The sequence below is a fragment of the Desmodus rotundus genome, chromosome 3, assembly GCF_022682495.2.
Source record: "Desmodus rotundus isolate HL8 chromosome 3, HLdesRot8A.1, whole genome shotgun sequence".
NCBI lineage: Eukaryota > Metazoa > Chordata > Mammalia > Chiroptera > Phyllostomidae > Desmodus > Desmodus rotundus.
This window is the reverse complement of record NC_071389.1, coordinates 50,405,490-50,429,522: the sequence shown is the minus strand read 5'-3', so window position 1 is coordinate 50,429,522 and position 24,033 is coordinate 50,405,490. Positions and strand designations below refer to the sequence as shown.

The following is a 24,033-nucleotide window of genomic DNA, read 5'->3' as shown; positions in this document are numbered from 1 at the left end:
CTATGTAAAACATGTCAGTTTTGAATTATTTCCCCTTCTCAATAGTGTTGTGTACAATTCTTAAAAGTCAATCTTGTCAAAAATAATTTATTTTACCTTCTCAAAATAATGAGCATATTGCAGAGGCTTGCTTCCTGATTTTATGAGCCAATCACTATTTGTTGACATTTAAGAAACCTCCCCAGTTTTGTTTTCTGAGATGGTTGTCTCTGGACAAACTAAATAGAAATCTATTTGGAACACAACTGATTTGAAATGCCTCCTATTTCCTCTTCCTCACGGCTTTCTGTGGAATGATTTCCAATGAGTTCATCTCAAGTGAGGCAGCTTGGCTTCTAGTAGAAGGAAAATATCTTCTAATATGGTCGTGGATGCTCTGGGCCACAGGAAGTCCTCCGTATTTGTAACTCTTTACAGCAATGTTATTTGAATTTTATATTCTGAGCTGTCTTGACTGTTTTACAAGCAATAGTAGTGTTAATGTTAGTGCTATTTTGACAATTCCTTACAGAAAGATAATCTAATAAGTAATGTAAAATATGAGTGGGGATTTGAAAATGAATATACAATATAGTCTCTTTTCCTTTTATTTTTTCCTTTTTAATTCTTATAACTGAAAGCTAGGAAATTCAGTGACAGAGGTTTTGCCCCGTAGAATCACATGGCATAGAGTATTTACTTACTAAATGTCCTTGGGGACGTCCATTAGGTCATATGTGCATGACTGAAACATTGTACTTGAGCACTGGACTTCTCCCATGCAGGCGTCCACCAGGAAGCCAGATCCTTGCTGAAACGTAAGACTAAGAATGTCGAGGCACTCTGTTTTTATTTGAAGCCATATGTATTTCCTGTCTTCTTCTCCTCGTCTCATAAATTGAATTCTTCTCAGGTGTCCACAGTTTAGATCGAAGTTTCTTGCTTTGAGAACTTTACTAAGTCAGAACACTCAGGAGTCAGTGTGTCAGACTCCAAGCAGATCGCTTACCCTATCCAGTCATAATTTCTAGTTCATTTTTCTAGCCCATCAGCCTGCTCCTCTGTAACCATGCACCCTCAACTAACTTCAAGTGCAACAACATTTAGAGATATTTAGTTTTAGGGCTCCATAGAGAATTTCAAATTTCTCTAATTATCTTGTTCTATTATCTAAAAATCTTTGCTTTAAGACAGTTTTGATAGCCTAAGCTCATTTAAAAAATACACTGAAGCTCAGTCTTAACCTTGAGCTTGTATTTTCTCCTTGATTTATTGCAGTTTCTGAGAAGACAAAGTTTAAGCTTTTCCTCATGATAAGTCATTAACCCCAACCAGAACTTAAATGGGCAGCTGCTAGCATCAAGGTTGGACAGCCCTGAAAGAAGATTGTTGGTACTGCCTCTATCATGTCCATTTTTGCTCAGAAGCCAGTATTTGTGGAAATCATTATTGCCTGTGCATGACTTCTATGCATGGTGCTTGTGTGTGGTTATTTGTTATTATGTGGCTCTCATCCAGAAATGTAGACTCCGTAAGGGCAGAGATTACGCCCATTTATATCCTTGGGCTGTGGTAACTGGTACCTAGAATACTGCTCAGCACATAGTAGTTATTCAAAATACATTATGTGAGTCCATCAATATTATTGTGCTAACATATGTGTTGCTTTGGGGACAAATACCATATCTTACATTGTACTTTGTATAGTGTATCACTTGAATACTTACTGCTTTTTGATGGAAATATATTACTACTACCTAAACCAAGGATTGACAAATTTGTTTTGAAGGGCCAGATAATGAATAGGTTTGTGGCTCTGTGTTCTTTCTCACAAGTACTCAACTCTGCTGGAAGGATTTAATTCTGCAGTACTGGCAAAAAAGCAGTTATGGACATCATGTAAATGAATAAACAGTCAGCCAATCTTCTCACCTCCTGTTTTTGTATGGCCCTTCAGCCTAAAATGATTTATAGATTTTTTAATAATTTTTAAAAATCAAAAGTCATGGCACTTGAAAATTATATAAGATTAAAACTTCAGTGTTCAGAAATAAAGTTTTCTTGGTCATAGCCATACCCATTGATTTCGTGTGTTGATGAAGGCACTTGTGTTCTAGTGTTGGAGCTGAGGAGCTGTAGCTGTTATGTAGACTACGCAGCAGAATCTCAAAAGAGGGGGACTAAAATGGTGGAGCAGTTGTCCTTCATTCCCTGATTATAATTTCCATATCTTCAAGACATGTAAAAAAGTTCAAAACTTCAGGCTTGGAGGGCCGGGATTCCTATAATTAAAACTTAGTAAGTAATGACACGAGGAGAAAGAGTGAGATGTGTCTCCATACCTGCTGCTGAGAATCTGTAAATACAGAACATAATTCTCGGTTGCTGATAATTATTGATTCAAGAATCAAATGCATAAATGATGTCCATAGCTGATGTTAAGAGTCACAGAAATCAATAGCGCTAAGCCTCTCATCTCTCTACAAATTTACAATTTTTCTGACAGGAACTTGTTATTTTAATCCCTAACATAGTTGAATGTGCTAGTGGAAAATGTAGAAAACCTGTACATCAGATAGTCAAGAGCTGGTATAGATTACCGGATTCTATAAACTAAGCAAACATCAAACGGACGTTATTTATGTCTGTTAGAAAAAGGAAGCTAATAAATGTTTCTCACAAATTATAAAAAACCATTAGCATTAGGTAAAATATATCCAATTGATAAAAATACAAGGATGTGATCTTTTTCTAATTAAAGTATGAACTCCATAAGAACAGGCATTATACAATTTTATTAAAAATGAATGAATGTTGCTCACAAAGCCACTCATCTATTCATTTATACATTTACTGAAAACTCTATAGTGATGTCTGTTCTGACTCAGTGCTGTGGGAACACAAAGATCTATGAGGCACGCCCTCTGCCCCTCAGCACTGCTTTACTTGAGGAGATAACATACAATTAATAAAACTGTACCTAATGAAAGGTTTTAATATAGCTTTAAGATAAAAGGCAGTTGAAGGCAATACCTTTTTAAGTACCAAATAAGTACTGCAAGAAATACAGGCTAGAACAGTTGTGGGGAGGAATGAATCATTAAGATCTAGAATGATCAGCAAAAGCTTCCTGGTAGAGGAGAGACTTACAAAGGAATTTCAAGGGTGAATAAACACCCAGCAAATATTAAATGCATAAATAAATATCTAAGGTTTGCATAGCTGAAGAGAAAGAAGGACCAATAGGTAAAATTGTCAGCTTTCTGGACCCTGATCCGAGATCTACCAAAAGATTCAAAGTAAACGAGTATCCGCTCAGTGGTGGAAATCCTCAATTCTGCCCTTTTCCCACCTGCTGTCTGAGCATTTCGGAGTACAGATAACAGGTTAATGTAAACACCGTAGGGTCCTGAATGGGGGGTGGGAAATAACAGAGGATTGTTTCTGTTAAAGACCCTTTAACATCAGGGAAGATGATTGCCTACAATAACCCTCAACTCCTTCTGACAAAAGGTCAGAGTCAGCCCTAACCTTCTATCAAAACAAGGCTCAGCAGATGGATTCCTAGTGTTGTCTCAGAACTGTCCCAACCATTTGTCTTAAGCTTTTCCAACCATGACTAATTCCCATTACCCCGCCTACAGTCACTGCAGTTTTAAAAGTTTAAAATGTTTATTTAATAACAGCAAATTATTATGTTTTTAAAAGTAATATTAAATTATCTTAAAGTATTTTCAAATGCTTCACATTTGAATGTTTATGTAACATGTGGAGTTACTATTTGGCAAACATTCACATAGAGGTGATATTTTATTTAAGGAAAATCATGGAAATGTGTTTCCTAACATGGTAAATGAACATTTATACTTTCTGCATTTCAGTTTCTTTTATATAACATCAGCATCAGCAATTTAAAATATATATATATATTGACTTACTAATGACAGGGACCTACCTAAATTAGCACTTGACATATTTACCACATATCAACCTTGTGCTGAGCATAGAGAGTATTCAGTGTTAGATCACTTAGATTTCCATCTTCAGGGACCAAAAAGTGTTAACAATGTGTGCGGCATAAAACAATATTTTTATGGTTTTTCAGGGTTTCTCCCCATCGTTTTTTGCAAATGCTTGTCCAGTGGTGTTCTTGGTAACACGTTAATACACCTAACCATTTTGATACACCGAACCATTTTAATTACCACTTGACACATGTAGAAAACACCCACCTGTGATTATACAGAAGAACTCAAGGATAGATAATATAGATGTCCATCACCAAGGGGCTAAAAATCTAGTAAAGGTATTCAGACAGCTATGCCACAGAGCAGAATGGGGTTTCCTAAAAACTCACCATCACTAAAAATAAAATTGAATTTGATTACTATTATCTACAGGACTCTGAGCGCTCTGACTTCTGCTTCTCTCTGCCAGCTTCACATAATGCACTCTTGCTGTTCATATTTCACCAAGTTCTTTTGATACCTAGGGTCAGACCTGGCACAGTGTCATTTCGATCTCATATCATCTACTACAGCAAGTCTCATGGCTGCACCGAAGCACATATTGCCTACAATGGGAGGCTCTGAAAGTACTTGGCAAAGGGCAGGGATACAAGGAAGGCTAATGCATTGGGGTCAATAACACAACCTACCACACCAGGTTATGTGAAAATGTATATCATTTGTGTTTTTCTGATTCCTTACTCTTTTTTTTTGTACCCAATCACACTGACTTTCATGTAGTTGATATCCACCAATGTGAATACCCCGGGAGGTCACTCTCCCCGGGCTCTGTCCAGGTGGCATAGAGGAGCATAGGGCTCTGCTCTGTGATGTACAGCCCCTTTCCACAACACTGGAGAGAAGGCTGGGCCTTGAGTCTGTGCCTGCATATTCCTACAGCTTCTCAGAGTCCTTTGGACAATGACTGAGGAGACAAACCATGCAGGAAATATTTCTAGAGAAGAAATTCATTCATTAATTAATTAATAATAAATAAATACATAAATAAAGTAGTTGATATCCTCACTTTACTTCTGAGTGATTGTTGATCACATGGCACATTGGTCACACGGTTGACCACAGTCTTAAACATGGCCATGGATTTTGTTTGGAGAAATATATTTTGGACTAACGTATATAATGATTTTGGATATATGTCTCCTAGATTCAGCTGTACATATCTTGAAGCAAACATGTTATCCAAGAAATGCATATATTAATTTGTAATGACCTGGAGAGCCTCGCCTAAAGTTCTGCACACAGTGAGCACCCTATAAATGCTACCTTTTAACTGGCTGCTTATCCCATTTCAAAACATAGGTGACCACTGTGTTTCTGTGATCCTGATCATATGGAAGCATAAATATTCAAAACCTCACTAAGGTTTTCCTCTGCATCAACTAAGCTGATTGAGGTTATAGAACCAATCAAAAACAGATGCAACAAGACTTTATTCTCTCAATTCTATAAATATGACATTTCTAATTTCCTTGATAGACATAAAGACCTAATGTCATGCCTCTCAAACTTCAGTGTGCATTTGAATCACCTGGGGATCTTGTTAAAATGCACAGGATAATTCAGTAGTCTCTACTGAGGTCTAATATTCTGTATTTCTAACAAGCTCCAGCTGATGTTGCTCCTGTTGGTGTTCAAATCACACTGGGATGGTAAAGGGTCTAAAACAGGGGTGTCCAATCTTTTGGCATCTCTCAGCCACACTGGAAAAAGAAGAGTTGTCTTGGGCCACACATTAAATACATTGTGACACATAATCACAAAAAGATCTCATAATGATTTAAGTAAATTTACAATTTTTTGCTGGGCTGCATTCATAGCCATCCTGGGCCTCAGGTTGGATACCCCTGGAAAGGATAAGAAATAAAATTCTTATCCATGAGTCTTGTAACAACTGCATTTAAAGTAACTTAACATGTAGGCTATTGTGGGATTTTTTTCATATATCAGAGGTCAGCTGTACTTTTGTATGCTGAAAATGAAGAGAAATAACAACTACTTTTTGCTCTACTGCAGGCTCTGGTTGTTGGCAATGAATGCAGAATTACACCTGGACAAGTAAATTAGATCAATGCTCATGAGAATTTACTGGTAATTCAGTATTTCTCACTTCAGAGTAAGCCATCGGTTGTCATCTTCATCAGCTAACAAATGTATTGATCTGCTTGCAGGGTAAGGTGCAATATATTTTGGATGAAGAAACATTTTATTTACTCAGAAATATTTAGTACCAACTAGAACATGACAGAGGTACTGTAGGTGAAACAGTGATAAGTGACACATGACACCTATTCTCAGTGGGCTTGCAAAACAGGGAACACAAATGGATAGCCGAGTGAGGATAGAAGGGAAGTGCTGAGGAAGTCTGTAAAGGGAAAAGTAAGAATCTCTCAGCCAGAGTCCTGTTTGGGATCTTTAGTGAACCATGGTGAGGTACGGACATATGGCATCAGTAGAAGTGCCCAGTATATTTTAAAATTTATCGAAGGAAAGGTAATGTGGTACAATTCTATTCAAACCTAGAAACCCACCCAATAAATTATAGTTAGAGTTCACACTTTTGCTCCTATCTGAACATTTATATTTCTCACCCACCTTTCTTAGTTTTTGCTTTTGTAAAATGAGTTGATCTTCTAATCCACAGAGCTCTACTCACAATTGATTACAGAGCTGTACAGTGAGCGGCTTCTCAAATAAGTATCATTTAGTTCAGGCATTTCATTGTAACGCTGGTGAGAAAAAAATAAATCAATTCCTGGCAGAGGTCACGCACTGTCTATGTGGAATTCGCACATTCTCCCCGTGTCTGCATGCAATTTCTCCAGGTGCTCTGGTTTCCTCCCACACCCCAAAGATGCGCACATGGGGTGACCTAGCGTGTGTGCATGGTCCCAGTCTGAGTGAGTCTGGGTGTGAGTATGAGTGTGCCCTGTGATAGAAAGGTGTCCTGTCCAAGACAGATTCCCTCCATGTACCCTGAGCTGCTGGGACAGGCTTTGGCCAACCGCAACCCTGAACTGGAATAAGTGGGTTGAGAAAGAATTCTCTTACTTGTTTTTAGTGATCTTAAATGTTTGAATAGCTCACATTTATTTAAATGTTTTATATTAGAAGTGTTTTGAGTCTTTATTAAGAGTTTGGTGATGTATTTGTGACCAGAAATATGCAATAGGAACTTGACTCTTGTTTACATCAGTTAGCTTATTGTAAAGTTGGCTTCCTTTCATCATTTTGATTAAAGTTGCAGTTCTAAGAACCTCGACAAATTAAGTAAAGACTTGCTGTATAGTGCTTGAAAGACATGATTAATCAGGGTAGTTTGGAGAAAAATAAGAACAGTGATAGAAAATGGAATCAGGAGTAAAGATGAAAGAAAATGGGATTTGGGGATTTGTTCATTTGGAAAAATCTGTAGGGGAGCAGCTATCTGTTTGCTGATCAGAGCAGGACAAAAAGAAATATAAAGCAGCTAGACATATAAGCAAGTACCTTTTCTCTTTCTGACCCATGCAACCTGCTCTTCCCGTGAGCTACCAAGACTAGGCAGGTTTCCACCGATCTGTCACTGTCCAGGGACACTTGCCAATCTTTCAGAACAGCACATTCAAGTTCTGTCCATAATAACACCAAATAGGGCCAGGTGCTCTCTCAAGAGTGTCTGGCCCCATTTTACTTGTGATATTCTGCGTGAAATGTCTAGGTTCCCCTGACAGCCAGAATTATGAGCTTGGAATGACACCAGATCCTCCCAGCACCCTAATGCAGGGCCATCTTTTGTGTGGTGCTCCAAACCAGTACAAAATTCTATTGTGCCTCGGTACTTTTTCAACCTAAAAAAACCCAATAATAATAATAAGAGAAAAAATCTTTTCTAATTGCCCTGGAAGTGGGTCTTCATCCCTCTTTTCAGTGGGACAAGAAGGTAATTGTGTTTGTTTGGATGGTTTATTATTATGCAAAGTAATTTTTCAGCACGACAGAAAATAAAGTGCTCAGATTCATCACATTAGCAGCATCATTACAATCCGATAGAAACGCTTCACAATAGTGAAATAGCTGGGTAAAAGTACAGATATATATTTTTACAAGGAGCTGTTCTACATACCTCTGCATAAGATTCATTAATTCTTAGTGCAAAATTCAAGCACAACCCAGGTATAAGATCACCTGTTATTTTTGTCATCTGTATACCACCAGCCTCAGCAATTTTTGACTAAGGGCTCATGAGGATTAATTATGCATCCTCAAATCTACTCAAACAGTTTACACGGATTGATCTCATCACAATAGAAACTTTCAACGAGCATTGTAATTTGGGAGGTAGCTGGTTTGAACCGCGATTGGCAGCTATTGCTAACAGAAATAAATGTAAGACTCATGTTCATCAGGGCTTGCAGACCCTGTGAGAAAGTGTCTCCAGATAAAAAATATGGCTAGTGATGAAAATTCTGGAAGTAGTGTTGCTTTAAGAAGAACATGCTCACTACAAATCCCCTTCCTTTGACTTAAAGAAAGGCATACTTCTTCTTGTCAATGCCTGACCCAATGAACTCCGGTTGCCTGAAATTTACCATAAGCGCAAAGGATACTTCAAACAAATCTTCTAGAAATATATTAGACAAACACAAATTCAGGCACTTAATTTCTATGGAGCTGTTAATTAATGATAAATGATAGTCAATTGATGATTAATGTACTTTTTCTCTTTGAGTTCTTGCTCAACCTGACTTCCCCTCTCCCCAATTCTCCCAAATAGAAAATATAAAATACATATACAAATATAACCATTCATAAATGCAAAGTGGACAAAAAGTTTGTAAACACTCATAAAAAATTTAACATAGACACACTTTAATTCCTTGCCTCACTGATACATTAGATCTCTAAAAACTTTGTGGAAGTTTTCTACGTGTAAGGCTTCATTCATCAGTTTCATCATCCTTTGGGGGGTAACAGCTTTATTGTGATATAATTTACATACCATACAATTCACCCATATAAACTGCACAATTCAACAGTTTGTAGTATCTTCAGAGTTGTAAAACCGTGGTCACAATTAATTTCAGAACATTTTTATCACCTATAAAAGGAATCTTGTACCCTCTAACGATCCCCCCCCCCAAACCTCCTATCCTCTCAGCCCTAAGTAAGGACTAATCTTTCTGTCTCTATATATTTGCGTAGTCTAAACATTTCATATAAATAGAATAACAGGGTTTTGTAAAGATTTTTACTAATTATCTTTATATAGATAAATGTATTTCACATTGTTAAAAATATTATGTTTTTAGAGTCGTATATTTATAATGTCACATACTTACAATCTTTGTAGGACCCTATTATAGCTTATATTTAAAGCTCTAAAAATGAACATGTAGTTGAGAATATATATAAATGTACTTTGAAACAAGACTTATTTCTAACTTATTAGCTCACTAGTGATTCAAAAACTTCAATATAATTTTAATTTTCAAAAATATATTTGACTAAAAATACATTTTACGTTTAAAAATAAATTTTTAGTCAAATATATTTTTAGTCATTTCTATTTGCTTATGAAGTTATTTTGAAATCTAGAGAACAAACAAGTTTATTTTCAGCAACAACAAAACGTTAAGCTTGCAGAGAAGGACAGGCTCTCTGACTCGCAGCTCTGGGGAAGTTATGGTCAGTGTGGAGCAGAGTGATTGGCATCTACTTTGAAGACTCCTTAAAAGGAATTGCTAAAACATATATATTACTTGGTCTATGCTTCTGGACTCCTAAAATTTCTCCCCAGCTTCCCACATTGCTTCAGCTTAATCTAGTCTTCAACAAAAATAGCCCGAGTGACATATTTAAAATTTGTCACTGTTCTGCCCAAAACCATTCAATAGCTTCCTGTCTCACTAAAAGTAAAATTCAAAGTCTTCATTGTAGCCTCTATTACCTCATCTCTCACAAATCACTTTCTCGTTGGTCTCTCCTACTGTGTTCCAGCTATTTTCATTTCATTTCTGTTTTTGTTTTATTTTTTTTGAAGTTTTTACCCAATCCTATTTTTATTATTTTTATTGTATTTTTCCATTACCATTTATCCCCACTATACCTCTCTTCCCCCTATCACCAAACTGTTGTCACATCCACAGGTTCTGTTTCCCTTTTTGCTCAATCCCTTCACCCTTTAAATTCCCCCTGCATAGCTGTCAGCCTGATCTCTACCTATGAGTCTGTCTCTATTTTGCTTGTTGGTTCAGTTTGTTCATTACATTCCACATATGAGTGAGATCATATGGTATTTGTCTTTCTCTGACTGGCGTATTTCACTTAACATAATGTTCTCTAGGTCCACCCATGCTGTCCCATATGATAAAAGTTTCTTCTTTTTAATGGCTGAGTAGTATTTCATTGTGTAAATGTCCCATAATTGTTTTACCTACTCATCTATTCATGGACACTTGAGCTGCTTCCATATCTTGGTGATTGTAAATAACGCTGCAATGCACATGGAGGTGTTTATGTTCTTTTGAATTAGTGTTTTGGGTTTCTTTGCATAAATTCCCAGAAGTGGAATTGCTAGGTCAAAAGGTAGTTCCCTTTTTAATTTTTTGAGGTATCTCCATATTGATTTCCACAGTGGCTGCACCGATCTGCATTCCCACCAACAGTGCAAAAGGGTACCCCTTTCTCTACGTCCTCACCAGTGCTTATTGTTTGTGGATTTATTGATGACAGCCATTCTGATAGGTGTGAGGTGATATCTCATTGTAGTATTATTTTGTATTTCTCTGATGGTTAGTGACATTGAGCATGTTTTTTTTATATGTCTATTGGCCATCTGTATGTCTTCCCTGTCTTGTCACTCCCTGTCTTGGTAGTGTGGCCTAATGTAGTATGTGTCCTATGGAGTCCAGTGGCACAGCCTCCCCTATCACCCAAGCTGGGTACTCAAGGTGTGACCTTCGTATGGGCTGAATACACACTCCTCTTGTAATTGAGCCTTGATTGTTGTTGGCAGGTCAATGGGAGAGATTCTCCCAGACCAGTCAGCTTCAAGGACTGGTAGTGACCACTGACCACCAATATCCGCCCTCCATGGAGGGTCATCTGTGCAGGGCCAGGATGGTGATGCTCTGACATGGTCTGTAGCTGTCCACTAAATGCTCAAGTTCTGGAGTTTCCCAGGTGATATAGGCACAGATCGGTCCCCACCTGTGTTTTGCCTGGAGCCACCCTGCCTAAGCTATAAAGCAATCCGAGATGCTAGTGTATAACATCTGAGCTATAAAGCAATCTGAGCTATAAAGCAATCTGCTGCTAGTGCCAGGCCTGGGGCCACCTAGCAAGAGGTATAGGGGCTAGGGGTTCACTGAGGTCAGCTGTTGCTTGTTTAAGAGGATTTAGGAAGTTATGAAACATGAGCCAAGACCACCATTCATATGGAAAAGTCACTGTTAACAGCTTGGATGGGTTCATAAGTTGGATGGGATGGAGTCTCAGGAAATCTCCAAGGCCAGGCAAACAGCATTAGCCATGTTAATGGAGTCTCAGATATGGCACCTACCTGCTTGCTCTGTGGCTCTCTGGAAGGAGGGTTCAGAAAAGGGACAAAGGCCTCTCCCTATCTTTCTGTCTGGGTCTGGGAGAAAGCTGTCCCCCAGCTCTCACTTGGACACCAGATACTTCGCTTCCTCCCTATGTACCATTGGTGCATTTCAAGCTGTTACTTCAGTGCTGGTGCTCAGAGGGAGTAAGTCTGAGTAAGTCTGTGTGTGGGTTCTTTAACGGGAACTGTTTGGGATGCCAGAATATTCTACTGACTCAATACTCACAGGTTTTGCAGTCAGCAATTAGAGGGACTTATCTCCCTGGTACTGGAACCCTGGGCTAGGGGACCTGGTGTTGGGCTGGGACTCCTTACTCCCAAGGTATCTCTCACGAATTTTTACCCACCACACGTGGATGTGGGACCATCCCATTCTACATCTCCTCCCTTCCTAGCAGCCTGGATGGCTGCAGTTTCTTTAATTCTGTAGTTGTCAGGCTTCTATTCAACGTGATTTCTGATGGTTCTGAATGATGGTTGTTCTATAATTTAATTGTAGTTTTGATGTGGTTATGCAAGTTGGCAAGCGATGTTTACCTATGCCACCCTCTTGACCAGAAGTATTTTATAATTTAATGTCCAAGATTTTACTGTCTATGTTTTCTTCTTGGATTTTTATGGTTTGGGGTTTAACATTTAAGTCTTTAATCCATTTTGAATATATTCTTTTGTGTGGCATTAGAAGGTGGTCTAGTTTCACTTTTCTGCATTTATCAGTCCAATTTTCCCAACATCATTTATTGAATAACTATCTTTAGCACATTGTATGTGCTTGCTTTATCTGTCAAATATTAATTAACTGTAAAAGTGTAGGTTTATTTCTGGGCTCTCTATTCTATTCCATTGAGCTATGTGGATCATAGTTTTATGCCAATACCATGCTGTTTTGGTTACTATGGCTTTATAGTATAGTTTGATATTAGGAAGCATGATTCCTCCAACTTTGTTCTTCTTTCTCAAGATTGCTATTGTTATTCAGGGTCTTTTGTGGTTCCATATAAAATTTTGAAATACTTTTTCCATTTCTGTGAGATATGTCATTGAAATTTTGATAGGAATTGCATTGAATCTATAGATTACTTTGGGTAGAATGGACATTTTAATCATGTTAATTCTTCCTATCCATGAACATGATAGGTGCTTCTACTTATTTGTATCTTCTTCAAATTTTTCTTCAATGTTTTATAATTTTCCAAGTACTAGTTTTTTAAATCCTTGCTTAGATGTTTCCTAGGTATTTTTTTTCTTTTTGAAGCAACTGTGAATGGGATTCTTTTCTTAATTTCCCTTTCTATAGTTCATTATTGGTATATAAAAATGCAACTGATTTCTGGATATTAATTTTGTATCCTGCTACTTTACTAAATTTATTCATCAGTTCTAGTAGTTTCTTGGTTGAATCTTTAGGGTTCATTCTCAAACTATTTCAAGAAATTCAAGAGAGAAGACTCCGAAGCTCATTTTGCCACTCTAGTATTATTCTAATTTCAAAATCAGAATAAAATACTACCAAAAAGAAAATTATAGACCAATATCCCTGATGAATATAGATGCTAAAATCCTCAACAAAATATTAGCAAATGGAATATATCAATACATCAAAAAGATCATACACCATTATCAAATGGGATTTATTCCAGAAATGCAAGGTTGGCACAACATTCACAAATCAATAAATGTGATATATAACATAAACAAAATAAAGAACAAAAACCACATTATCCTATCAATAGATGCACAAAAAGCATTTGATAAAATCCAGCACCCATTTACGATAAAAATTCTCAGTAATATGGAAATAGAAGGAACATACCTAAATATAATAAGGTCAACATACAACAAACTCACTGCCAGCATCATACTCAACAGTCAAAACCTACAAGTATCCCCTTAAGATAGGGAATGAGTCAGGGATACCCACTTTCTACCTCTCCTATTCAACATAATACTGCAAGTTCTAGCCATAGCAATCAGACAAGAAAAAGAAATAAAAGGCATCCAAATTGGAAAGGAAGAAGTAAAACTGTCTTTATTTGCAGATGACTGGATACTGCACATATTTTTGTTTTTAAACACACCAGACCTGTTCCTTTCTTGTGGCCTTAATGCTAACCCATCCTTCTGCTTAATATAATTTTGCTTCAAATATTTTTATGGCTCATGCTTTTACTCTATTCAAATCTCTAGTCAAGTCTCCAAGTTTCTGACCATACATAATACAGCACCTGACCCTTCCATTCGGTTTCTATTCCCTTACACTATATTTTCTTAACACATCACCACCTAATGTTTGATTAATTGATTTTTGTTCCTTTCCCTGTCTAAACAGAAGTTCCCTGATTACAAAAACTTGTTTGTTTCCTGCTGTATCCCTAGTGCGTGTGTAGTACCTGGGTAATAGTAGGTGTTTAATAAATTTCTGTTTAATGAATATATGGATGAATAATTGGACAAATGGGTGAATAAATGAAAGAAAAAAATAATGATCCTTTTCCCCTCAGGTATAAAATCTCCAATATAGAAGTGTGAAATTTCTATAGAACAATTTTTTTTCTGAATACAAATTACAATGATTAACTCTGCTTTTAGGGCTACAAGTTAGCTTTTTGTCCTAAAATTATTTCTGATATTGTATATGTGAAATCCTAGTTGAATTGTTAGGTAAAAAGAATTCCTGATTTGATTTTAACCTGAACAAGACATTGAAAGAGTCAAAAGATAAAAGAGTTTTCTAATCAGACAAGCTCACTGTAAACCTCATTTCAGAGCTGACATTTTACAGTCACTGGATGAACTATTAGAAGCAATGAGGAGGCTCGATCATGAACATTCTTCAGTAGGGAGCTGCATAGACATTGCTCATCATTTCTCCTTTTATTATTGCACATGTTACTAGAAAACTTGGAGGCTTATAACCATTTTTTACTTTATCTAAACTGTACTCTTTGTGTATTTTAATATTAAATACTGAATTCATGATTTATAGCTGCATCATATTTCTAGATACTTTTTCTTCTGCTTTAAATCAGTATTTGTTGGTTTTGAATAAATCTCAACAATGCCAGGGAATATGTGTTTATTGCCTGAAAACAAAAATAATTGCTCCAGCTTTATTTTTATGTGGGGAGTCACAGCTATAAAAAAGCTACAAGACATACCAATTCTGAAAATTTAGTAATATGTATTAATTATATGCTTTTGGTATTACCAACCTAAAATTTAAGTGTTTTATAAGCAATTCTGTGCTATAAGCGCTTTGGCACATCTGAATATTCTAAGAGTTTTACAATGAAAATACAGTAAGATTGCTTTAACTACAAAATATTTAATTTCATTTTTAAAAATCCAAAACACAGAACTTAACTTTAAGTAAAAACAGGAAAAAGGGCACATTATAACTCCCAGTTACCTAATTGAGCCTCAAGACAAAACAGTAAAGAGATGCAGATAAAGGGTGTATCAGAGCAAAGCCCAGGAGACAAGGTCAGATCAAGAAAGCAGCTGAGGTCCAAAGGAAACCAGAGAACTAATAGGTATCTTCCTATTATCTAAAAGAGAGAAAAGGTATCTTCCAACTAATGACCAAAGTTTGCCAAAAGGTGCCAAAAAAACAAAAATCAGAGATGAGTTGTCCAAGTAGTTTAAAGGGACATTTTCCCCTTTTGATGCTGCAGCACGAGACCATGAATAGTGACCCAGCGAATGGTTGGTAGGTGGGACTTGGCACTTTTATAACATTTTCTTGGGCATTTGCTTTACCTGCCCTACCAGGCAACTGGCATTCTTAGAAGAAAGACACCACACACACACACACACATACACACCAGTGAATCCTTTATAAATTAGCACAGGTAGCCCAGAAGATGTATTTTTCACATTAAAACAAAATACATCTCTTAAATATTTCTCTTGCAGAATCATTGAACTGAAAGTAAACACAAAGTTTCCATCTGAAGACTACTTGGGGAAAGTTTTAAGTATCACAAAGAAATGTGTTTGTTTTTAATGGAAGGGCCTTCTCAACTACACAATAGTATGTCATCTCTACGGTGAAGTTATAATTGCCACCATTTGTCTGGCTGCAGAATAATGAGGTATGGAAGGGTCTGGGACAGGCTAGAGAGCTGTTCACGGGCGAGAACAAAATAGCATGCACTGTACAGTGGACCTAACAGATGGAGAAATCCTCCAACGGATGGCTTTCTGTTCAGACTGCCTCAGAGGCCACAGGCTCTGGGTGATTTGGCTCCGGCTTATTAACAAAAGGAAGTTTTACTCAGCCAGTTTTTCATCAGTAAGGATTTTGTTATGCAATCCACTGAGCATTTGAATTAAAAATGAAATGCGGTTTAAACTTGCTTAGTCTTTCAGACTTTTTTGTATTCATTTTACCTTAAAAATAAAAACTGCTGTGGTACAGAGCAATGTATATTCCTGACTTGTAGAACAATTCACTTAAATACTGGGTGGTAGTTAGTTCCTTCTTTAGAAATAGATTGTTCACTGAATGGAAGTTCATTGAAAATAACATGGCTATGCTTGCCAGTATCAGCAGTTCTAGTCAATGCGGTTTACAAAAAATATCCTGAAATTACCCAGATGTTACTTCTTAATCATAAGACCAAAAAATTATATGTTGATTATGCCAAGGTTTCTCCTTACTTCAGTCATACTGGTTTATTATAAAAGAGAAGTCTTAAAAAGGCTTTATCACCTAGGCTGTAGGTGCTAAAGATTTTTAAAGGGCCCTTTACTTTTTCTTCATTTGGAAATCTCCAAAGGTAGTTTTGCTTGTTTGTTTGTTTTCTTTTAATGATAGATCTTATTCTATTTTTTTTTTACCTTTACATTTTTTGCTTATCTCTGCAGGGTAGCATAATAAAGTGATTAAAGCAAAGATCTCAAAACCACATACACTGGGTTAAAACTCTCTAGGACTTACAGGTATCAGTATGCCTCACCTTCAAAATGGGAAAAATAATAGACCATTGTGAGAGATAAACAAATTTATAAATGCAAATTTTGAGGGAATGATATTTAAACATAGTAGGTCAATGTAAGAATCAGCTATTCTTATTTTGTTCTAAGTCCCAGAAGTTCCCAAACATGGAAATTGCTTTTTTTTCTTAATTCCATGTTTCACTGACATTATGTCCCCAGCATTTTAAATTAGTAGGGCTTCTATTCAGTGCCTTAACATTATAGCTGTCTTATAAATAAAAAGACAAGTCACTTTTATTTTTGTGAAGCTTTGGTTTGGTTACTATACGTGAGCTATTTAGGATGGCACTTAACACAGACCGCCTTTACTGCAGGTGTGAAAACATTTAGCCCAAAGGCTAAACATGAACCTCAGCTTAATGTCATCTCACCAGAAGGGCAGCACCAAGAGCTGGCATTGCCTTTCGTATTTTCTGCTGTGAAAATGCAAGAGGACACTAGAAGTTTTTTGGAGCATTATCCAAAAACACATATGCTACAGCCCCCCACCACAACCCAGAATTATAATTCTCAGTCTTCCTTTGCCCTTTTGTTGTGTCTATGTGTGGCTCCGAAACAGTCACATGTATGAGGAAGGTGTGTGTGTGTTGTCAATCTGTGTAATCTTTTACACAACTACATAGTTCCTTTGGAGTACATCTCTCATTATTGCTTTTCCTACACTTTTGGTTGGGTATTCTTTTTGTGTGGCTCATACCATGTTAAAGTGCAGCCTTACTCTCTTCATGTCATTGTATTGGTCTGCCACTTAAAATTCTAGGCAGTTAGAATAGATTATTGACCTATTTTACAACTGACACAATTCCTTAATATAGAACTAAAATATATATTTTATTGCTTACTGAATTTATTAAATACAAGTCATTTATTCAACAAACAGTTACACTATTATATGCCAGGATCTAGAAATAAAGTTTGTTTTTAGAATTCTCATTGTCAAAAGGTACATGAAATATATACATTTCTATTAACTAAAACATAGCTAGTAATTTAAATATTTTCTAACCTATTGATTTATTTCCCTTGGTCACCTCTTCATAGAAAAAGTAAAGCATTTGTCTCTCTTTCTTAAAGATTTTATTTATTTATTTTTAGAGAGAGGGGAAGGGAGGGAGAAAGAGAGGGGGAGAAACATCAACGTGTTGTTACCTCTCATGTGGACCCCACTGGGGACCTGACCTGCAACCCAGGCATGTGCCCTGCCTAGGAATTGAACTGGCGACCCTTTGGTTCATAGCCCAGCACTTACTCCACTGAGCCACACCAGCCAGGGCAGCATTTCCTCTCTTACTCTAAGCACAAAATAAGAAATTATTGCTGAAAGAACATATAAGAGTAGATAAATACTTATCTACTCTACAAAAAGATTAAGCTATGTTAACACAAATAAATGTAAATCCATATTAGGAATGAACTTAACTAATTCACCTTAATAACAAAAGATTTTCCTTTTCAGAACAAAGGAAAGATGAGGACAGTTCATCCTATTGGCATGATGATTGACTTGAGATCCTTCTGCAATCTTGCTCACAAGACTTTGTGTTCCCTCACTAGACAAAGCACACTGTAGCCTTGGCCACGCAGGGGCTCGTGTGTCTATGAGGAAGACATTCCGAGTTGGGGCTCAGATAAATACCCAACTACTTGCACATGCCTCCGTGCCCTTGAAGTTTAAAAGCTGGGGCACACAGAAACAGACATTTTTAGATCAGTTTACAAAGTAAACACTAGCTTTTCAGACAATCAACCTAAATAGGCCAAGAGGAGATAGGGTAAGGAGTAGTGCAAACTACGAAACAGAAGAATAACTTCAACATGGCTGCCAGGTGGGCTTCCTGCTCCGCACTGGCATTTCTTTGATATGTGATTTTCAAAGCAGGTGCTATTTTTATTGCAATCACATTGTCACACTCCATTATGAGGAAGCAATTAAGCTCATAATAAGTAAAGAGGTGATGTTTGGTAGTTTTTGTTTTAATTTCACACAACCATTGATTTGTTAGCTTTTGAAAACAGATAGGAAAATTTCAATTACACCCTGCAAAAATAGCTTTTTTTTCATTCTGAGTGTTTGAAAAGCAAATGTATCTTGGATCCAGTGCTTTTGTGTTTACAAATCTGGATATGATTTAGTAAGCTTTAAAGAGATAGCAAATGCATAGTAAGGAAATCAGATTTACATAATTTTCTGCTTGCTTACAGAACACTGCAGCTGAGATTATCTTTTACATTGGGGAAGACTGTTTTAATATGATAAGATAAAATACCACCTACAGTACACTTGATCTTGCTAGTTTGACTTCTTAAAATAAATTATGGGCTAATTTGTCATAGTGACTTTTAACATAAATTGCTATTATAACCTAAAGAAGCAATTCTAAAGGAGACTGCTTTTCACCTCATCTACATAAAAAGATTTAGGCTGTTTCTACATGTATTCTTTTCTCTGTGCAATTTATTTGCTGTAACTTTACATGGCAGGAACAAAAATCCATGCTTTGTTCATTCCATCCATTCTTCTATTCATGCATGATAAGTAACAAAAAGCAGCTTAAATGGAGAAATGCATAAGTGAAAAATGTCAGCTTTGCTTTTTGTATATTACAAAGTGTTTTTTAGAGGAGTGTGGGTGTGCCGTGTTCCCACTGGAAACACAATTAGATCATCACCTTGAGAAAATAAGAGGAGCTCAGAGTTTTACTCTTTATCTTTTATTCATTCATTCATTCATTCATTCTTGCAGCTTCAGTAGCTACTGTAAATAATGAGTGTCATACTCCAAACATCGTTTAGCTGTACGAGTGTGATTGCTAGAAGAAAGAGGACTCCACTCTAAACCAAAGGACTCCAGAGGCAGACCCACTTATGCAATCATGAGCCTCTGGGGACTGTTTGATGGTTTCTGTCCTGATTTTTGCTTTATGTTTTGTTAGCATTATGCTTGACTAAGCTTTCTGTCACTGCGTCTAAATTCTATTTGTCCAAATTTGCCACGATGCTTATTTTCTGTAGAATCTCTATTTAGTATATGACCATAAAGGAGTTAGAAAATGAGCATGGTTATGTGCTTACTAGGATTAGTTATTCATTGATATACAATTGCAGGCATTTTACATTTAAAAGGTGTGAATGAAATGTACACACAGGTTCTGGTCAAGCTTTCTTGCAGTACTCTGGGTAGAGACTACATGGACTTAAATATTATCTCATTCAGAGCTTAGTGTGTAAGTGGAGTAATCTTGAATTTATAAGTGGCTCATGATTATAATAATTTCCTTTCAACTCAATGGGACAATAGTACTGACCTCTGGAGTCTTGAATTGGAACTTTTGTTTTTATTGTTCACAAAACTGAGGAAAGTTTTGTAGAAAACACAGACAATAGCTATAGCACAGGATTATAGAATGTCATCTAAACAAAAACTGGAATTAAAGATAGACCAAAAGTTTCAAAGGGAGATTTATTTGAAGTAATAAGAGAAATTCTTCCCTGCTTAACATTCCCATGGTTTACGCCCCCCACCCTGGTTAGGAAGAACTCAAAACAGTCCAGCCCACTCTGAAACAGCTTCTTGGAACTTATTATATGTGCTGCTCATTTTATGTTCAATCATTCCACCATGACATGTCTTTTGGTTTTGTATTTCTAACTTTTGTTTCTTTAACTCTTGCATTGCTTTCAATGGTTCATGTGAAGTGGCCCAGTATGAAAGGAGATTGATCATTGATTGCATTGGTTTTCTTGGCTAGGAAATAATTACCAAGGATGTAGCTGTTTAAAACAACACAAATTTATAGGCTCTCAGTTCTGTAGGCCTAAAGTGCAATATGACTCAACAAGGTTCTCCATGTATAATTTTGCAAGGTATCCACAGGCTTTAGGAAAGAATCCACTTGCAAGTTCATTCAGATTATTGTCAGACTCTAGTTCCTTTTGGTTATGGGGCCCAGGTCCTCATTTCCTTTCTAGCTGTCAGATTAAGGCTGCCCTCTGCTTCTAAAGGTCCCCTGCTTTCCTGAACATCAGGGCCTCTCTGTCCTCAAGCCAGCAACAGCACATTCAATCTCCCTCTGGTTTTTTGTCTCTGACTTCCTCTTCCACCACCAGTGGAGAAAACTGCCTACTTTTAAAGGGGCTCATGATACTAAAATAGGCCCTGATCATCCCATATTTTAAAATCAGCTGACTTGGAACTTTAATTACATTTGTAACATCCTTTCACAGCAGTACCTTCAATAGCGTTTGTTTCATCAACCAGGGAATGGGAATGCTGGGAGATAGGGTTTACCTGTCACAACCAAACAATTCTATGCAGAGCAGATACTAAATAGATATTTCCTAAATGAATCCACAAATACATGAACAAGTAAATAATAAAAAAGACACTTTCAGAAGTCAGATACTTCTTCACACCAATTACTAACAGATAAAACTGAGCCTTTAGGTAAAAAGAATTTGATGGTCATTACATTTCACCTTATGGCCTTGTAAATTGATTGCCTGAAGAGTACTATTTGTTTAAAAATGACAACGAATTTCAAAGGGACATTTTTTCCTTAAAGATCCAATTCTCAGCACCTGAGAATTATGACCTGGAACCAGATTGCTTTTATAAACTGATTTATACACTACAAAGCATAGTCACATATATTACCTCCTCCAATGCTCACAGTAACCCACGGTTATTAACAAACTATAGAAATGATCTCTGAAAGTATAGTCTTCGGTTATTAATAGCCCATCCTACAGACAGAAAACCAAGGCTCACAGAACTTCAATATTTTGCTTAAAGTCTTAATTCTTTATATTAAAAAAATTTCTAAAAACAGTTAACTATGCAAGAAATAGAGGGGAGAATCATATGATGTGATCAAAGAATTAAACAAAGACTTAAAAACCACCCTGGCCAGTCCTTTTGATCCTCTCCCAAATGTTTAATAAATATAATAACATTGTTATTCCACTCTGTATTTAACTCTGGAAATGCGTCCCCTCTGGAATTGAAAGAGTAAGTTACCTATGTCAAGTAGAAGAGTCTAGTTTTTTTGCTGCATTAGGTCTTACCAGGTGGAAAAGGACCTCTGATCTTTACCTACCGATAAAGTGATGAAAAGTTACTCTCTTCAAATGAACAACAAGCAATTAAATATGCCTTTAATTGACACCTAAGAAATATTAACATTCCATTTTTTAATCCAGGATTTTGTAGTTTTCTCTTTTTAAAAATAGCTTTTTGAATCTATTTTCATAATTCAGTGATGTGGAGATCAAATTATATTTACTGACTTAAGATTTCTTTAACACTCACTTTGCTTTTTCTTGGCCACTTCCTTTCACTTAAAAATCCTTTTCATAAAATGTCCACATTATATTGTATTTTATTTCCTTGTCATCAAATAACAAACTGAGGTGCTCCATGCATTATTTTTCTGTATAGTAAGTCCAGATCTAGTCTAAGGCAGTTTTTATATTCCTGTAAGTGACTTTGAGCTTAACCAAGACCCTACCTTTTGCATTGGACTGTGAGATTTCACAGGAATTGTCGCCGTGTTCCTTATGGAACAAAAACGACAGTACGGCTATCTTAAAGAAGAAAAACCTCACCCAATAAGCATTATGACAAATTGGGGAATACTGAACTAGTCATTCTGTGCATTTCATTGAACATTCTGAACAATGCGGATTTGAATGAAGCTTTCAATACACAAACAAGCCAGTTCTGTAACAACAGACATTGCCATTGTATATTAGACATTATGCACAGTGCAGCCAGCTGCATCAAAGAGTTGGGGAATTGGGATTTGTTTTCAATGTTAAATTGAGATCTTTAAAAAAATGTTATTGTTGCTCTGTAATAAACAGGAATGCTGCTTAATGAAAAATTCTATATATATATTATGGTGAGTTTCTTGTTCCTAATTCAAACATGTGGATAAAGCTACTCTACTATTTTTTATAATGTGGTATCTGCCATAATGCTTAAACAATGAATCATCTTGTTCATATGTGAAGAATATCAGAATATTTTAAATAGGGTAGACAAGAACTAGCTTAATATAAAAGGGAATTCTGATAAGATTAGTAGAAATATGCACAGTGCTTATTATAACCTTTTTCCTTTTAAATATATTTTATTGTCTGTGCTATTACAGTTGTCCCAATTTTTCCCCTTTGGCTCCCTCCACCCAGTACCTCCATTCCTTCCAGCAATTCCGCCCCCCAGCTCATGTCCATGGATCATGCATATAAGTTCTTTGGCTTCTCCATTTCCTATACTGTTCTTAACACCCCCCTTTCTATTTTGTACCTACCAATTTGTGCTTCTTAATCCCTGCATCTTTCCCCCAATTTTTCTCTTTCCCACTCCCAGCTGATAACCCTCCAAATGATCTCCATATCTATCATTCTGTTCCTGTTCTGCTTGTTTGCTTAGTTTGTTATTTGGGTTCATTATTGATCATTGTGAATTTATTGCCATTTTAATGTTCATCATTTTGTTCTTCTTCTTATACAATTCCCTTTAGCATTTTATATAATAATGGTTTGGTGATAATGAACTCCTTTAGTTTTCCCTTGTCTGGGAAGTACTTCATCTGTCCTTCCATTCTAAATGATAGCTTTGCTAGATAGAGTAATCTAGGTTGTAGGTGTTTGCTTTTCATCACTTTGAATCCTTTTTGCCAGTCCCTTCTGGCCTGAAAATTTTCTTTTGAGATATCAGCTGATAGTGTTACTCTTTTGTAACTGTCTGCTTTTCTCTTGCTGCTTGTAATATTCTCTGTTTACCTTTAACCTTTGGCATTTTAATTATGATGTGTCTTGCTGTGGTCCTCTTCAGGTCCATCTTGTTTGGGACTCTCTGTGCTTCCTGGACTTCTATGTCTATTTCCTTCACCAAATTAAGTTTTCTTTCATTATTTTTTCAAATTAGTTTTCAATTTCTTGTTCTTCCTCTTCTCCTTCTGGCACTCCTATGATCTGAATGTTGGTATGTTTAAAAAAGTTGAGAGGTTCCTAAGCCTTCCCTCATTTTTTTTTTGAATTCTTTTTTCTTCCTGCTGTTCTGATTGAATGCTTTTCCCTTCCTTGTGTTCCAAATCATTGATTTGATTCTCAGCTTCATCCCCTCCACTATTGGTTCCCTGTAGGTTTTTCTTTATTTTGCTTAATGCATCCTTCTTCTCTGCCTGGGTCTTTTTTATGCTGTTGAAGTACCCAATGAGTTCCTGGAGCATACTGATAACCAGTGTTTTGAACTGTGCATCTAATAGATTGTTGCTTATCTCCCTTTTGTTTAGTTCATTTTCTGGAGTTTTGTTCTGTTCTTTCATTTGGACCACATTTCTTTGTTTCCTTATTTTGGCAGCCTCCTTGTGTGTTTCTGTGTGTTAGGCAGAGCTGCTTTGACTCCCTGTCTTAGTAGCATGGCCTATTGTAGAAAAG

At 36.5% G+C, this 24,033-nt stretch overlaps 1 protein-coding gene and 1 non-coding gene across 2 annotated transcripts in view; both read left to right on the top strand.

Annotated features, from left to right (window-relative positions):
• NEGR1 (neuronal growth regulator 1) overlaps window positions 1-24,033 on the top strand; it is an 837,263-nt gene that overhangs the window by 791,476 nt on the left and 21,754 nt on the right. The window lies entirely within an intron of this gene.
• On the top strand, window positions 4,738-4,941 carry LOC112309473 (small nucleolar RNA SNORA73 family). Its single transcript, XR_002975264.2, has one exon. It is a non-coding gene; the product is annotated as a small nucleolar RNA SNORA73 family (small nucleolar RNA).